The 3,836-nt window shown below is 36.9% G+C and overlaps 1 pseudogene; it reads left to right on the plus strand.

Moving 5' to 3' along the window:
- LOC107670407 (dynactin subunit 1-like) overlaps window positions 1-1,152 on the plus strand; it is a 37,226-nt pseudogene extending 36,074 nt beyond the window's left edge.
- Window positions 1,153-3,836: the final 2,684 nt, after the last annotated feature.

The raw sequence follows: 3,836 nt of genomic DNA on the forward strand, positions 1-3,836 counted from the left end.
CACTCTTTCTCTCTTCTCTGACAGCGAGTCGACACACAGCAGCATGTGTATTTTCATGAAATAACTATATAGTCTATAACTTCATCTCAGCGTGTGCTGCGAGCATCTCAAGCATCACAAGCATCTGCAAACGCAGCATGTGCCAGTTTCACATCTGCATAATTTCCATCATTTTTGTGAACAGATGATCACAGCGTTTGTTACACTGTTGTCACAGAAAAAAGCTTCCCTGCAGTTTCCCTCCAAAATAAAAGCTTGAGGATTTAACTCCTGCAAGGGAAGTAATTCATTCATAAGTATTATAATTTTAATGATTTTTTAAAATTAAATGATGAATATACTAATGAATTTTTTTTGTAATATTTGATATTTATATTTTACTTGCCTGACAGTCACTCCGACTGGAAATGAGCAATGCCGTTAATGTTGTGTTCAGGTGGGCGAGGCGCTGGCGGACTGCAGGAAGCAGCTGACGCGTGTGGTGGCCATTCTGCAGGAAGTAGCAGCGGCAGGAGCTCAGATGATCGCTCCACTCGCCGAGCCAGAGGGACTGACGCCGCTGAAGATAGAAGACGTGATGTTCAAAGCAGTGGATCAGGTACAAACACACACACACACACTCACACTCACTCTCACACACTCACACACACACTCTCACACACTCGCTCTGCTCCATCGCAGTCAATAACGGTACACGTGTGTGTGTGTGACGTCAGGTGTACGGCTCTCACGGACTCAATGCATACGAGTGTCTGCGTCAGTCCTGCGCTGCCCTCATCGCCACCATGAACAAGATGTCCACCGCCATGCAGGAGGGAGAATACGACGGCGAGAGGCCGCAGTGCCCGGTACAAACACACACACACTGACAGCAGTAATCAGTCAATCCCATGATGCCGCTGCTCTGACTCGTGTGCTGTGTGTCGTCTGTGCAGCGTCCGCCGGTGGAGATCCGCGCCGCCACCGTCAGAGCCGAGATGACCGACGCCGAGGGTCTGGGAAACAAGCTGGAGGACCGAGAGACGGTCATCAAAGAGCTGAAGAAATCCGTCAAGATCAAGGTCAGAATGCAGAAAACTCGTCGCTTCCGTCTTTATATAAGATATCATGAATAAATACATGTGTAAAGTTCAATACATATTAAAAACGTGGTGTTGAGATATTATGAATAAAGAAATCAGGGCTTAAAGTTATCCGGCACCGTGCCAGATCTCCGGCGTGCGGCGTTTAGCCGCGGGAAAATAAGATAGTCGTCCTACATAAAAAAAAACTTGTTGATATCATGTTTGAGTTAACGAGTTCGCCTACCAATGTATGAGAGGAACACAGCTTTCACTCTCAACCAAACTAACATTACTAGCCAATCAGACATTTTTGGTCCTATAAACATGAGACGCACATAATAGTATCCAACTGCAGAGTTGCAGCTGATGAGCGCGACACATTCTGAAAAAGCTGCGAGTAGATTTCCATCTAGAGCCATATTTATATAGAAAAGCTATCTTCTATATAATTAACAGAGCTTTGTAAACAGCTCAGAGTAATCACGTCATCTCCATAAGAACGATATGATTGGCAGAACAAATTTACCTGTAGTTTTGAAAAGGTCCTGTTCACACATGATCTCTTAATGGTAATTTACCAGCGAAGACTGTATGTGTGAAAGGGGCTGAACTCTTCTTTTGCATATGCTGTGAGTTTGGGTTGCTTAACGTTCATCTGCTAAAGCTGTGCGTTATCTCACTTAATTTGTAACGTAAGTCATTTATAAAGCTATGCCAACACAGAATACATCAACATATTTCTAAATATGCGATTTATTGTACATCGCGATTTCAAAATAAAAGTTTCTCACTTTGCATGTGGCCAAATATTAAAATTAAATGGATTTAAACGTCGTTGAATCACATGAAACATCACCAGGCCGTTGGCGCCCTCTGCAGGTGTTTGTTATAATAAAGGCATATTGCATTATGTATTTAACAGTTGTTCAATAAAACCATGTACTTGGTTTTGATACTTTATTTGAGCCAATTATTATTGCCTCATTGTTAGTTTATATACAAATATAGTCATATTAAAGCCTGTTTTTCACTTAGTTCTATTTGTATTACTAAAACATACTTGTCAAAATAATCAGTAGATTACTTGATTAGCAAAATAATTGTTAGTTAAGCCCTAAATTTGTTAAAACATTTCAAAATATAACTCCATTGTTCTACATTTTGTAATTAAAAGACAAATATTTTGTTATTCAAATATTTCTTAAAGTATTAAAACATTGTCTCGTTCTAGTGAACCAAGTATATGCATTTTGTCTCATCTCGTGAGTTTATTGTCACACCCCTAGTGTCTATAATCGGTGATATAGCTCATAATTTTCCAAGTGTATGATATAGCCTAGCTTTCATTCTTCAGGTCAATCATATACTCGTGAAAAAAAAAGTCTGTTTGAATAAGGAAAGCGATAACTTTGCCATAGTATCCTTTCAAATGTTAAAGTTGCCACAGTCATTGCATGCTTTGAACATTTCAAAATATAACTGCATTGTTCTACTTTTTGTAATTAAAAGACAAATATTTTGTCATTCAAATATTTCTTAAAGTATTAAAACATTGTCTCGTTCTAGTGAACCAAGTATATGCATTTTGTCTCATCTCGTGAGTTTATTGTCACACCCCTAGTGTCTATAATCGGTGATATAGCTCATAATTTTCCAAGTGTATGATATAGCCTAGCTTTCATTCTTCAGGTCAATCATATACTCGTGAAAAAAAAATCAGTTTGAATAATGAAAGCAATAACTTTGCCATAGTATCCTTTCAAATGTTAAAGTTGCCACAGTCATTGAATTCTTTTATTTGTACCATATGTTTTATTAGTTTATATATTAGAATTTGAAAGACAATAACAATATTTTTTGATAAGTGATAAGTGAGATCTGATTTTAGTCCTTGAAAACCAAAAGAGTAGTGCAAGTCCTTGAAAGTCCTGGAATTGTATTTTGCAGTATCTGTACGATCCCTGTTTAAGTTACCAGTTCTTGGACCATTTTAATGTTTTTGTTGTTATTTGAACTGAACTGTAGTTTTCTGTAGTAAACTGTCTTTGTATATTTCCTATTTTATATTCATTTCCTAGTATTTAATGTACCATTATTTCTTTTGAACAAAACAATTTCAGAAATTTCATGTTTTAGATTGTAGGTCATCTTGTACCCTGTCAAGGACAAAGCTAACCAGCAAAACTTGATATCGAAAGGCATTCTTTGCATGTGCTGCACTTTATTTGTACCATTTGTTTTATTAATTTATATATTAGAATTTGAAAGATAATGACGATATTTTTTGATAAGTGATAAGTGAGATCTGATTTTAGTCCTTGAAAACCAAAAGAGTAGTGCTTGGAAAGTCCTTGAAAGTCCTGGAATGTTATTTTGCAGTATCTGTATGAACCCTGTTTAAGTTACCAGTTCTTAGAGCATTTTATTTTGTTGTTGTTAATTGAACTGAACTGTAGTTTTCTGTAGTAAACTGTCTTTGTATAATTCCTATTTTATACTCATTTCCTAGTATTTAATGTACCATTATTTCTTTTGAACAAAACAATTTCAGAAATTTCATGTTTTAGATTGTAGGTCATCTTGTACCCTGTCAAGGACAAAGCTAACCAGCAAAACTTGATATCGAAAGCATCCTAAATGTTACATGTGTTTGCACCATATTGTAGTGAGTAAACTTTCTTGTTATTGCTGTTTTAAATATCCAACTATAATCTGTAGTCTGAGCCGGTCAAGGGCTAATGGCAAGGGCAGATACGTTACTAGTTAGTTTCA

The sequence above is a fragment of the Sinocyclocheilus anshuiensis genome, unplaced genomic scaffold, assembly GCF_001515605.1.
Source record: "Sinocyclocheilus anshuiensis isolate Anshui unplaced genomic scaffold, SAMN03320099.WGS_v1.1 scaffold1033, whole genome shotgun sequence".
NCBI lineage: Eukaryota > Metazoa > Chordata > Actinopteri > Cypriniformes > Cyprinidae > Sinocyclocheilus > Sinocyclocheilus anshuiensis.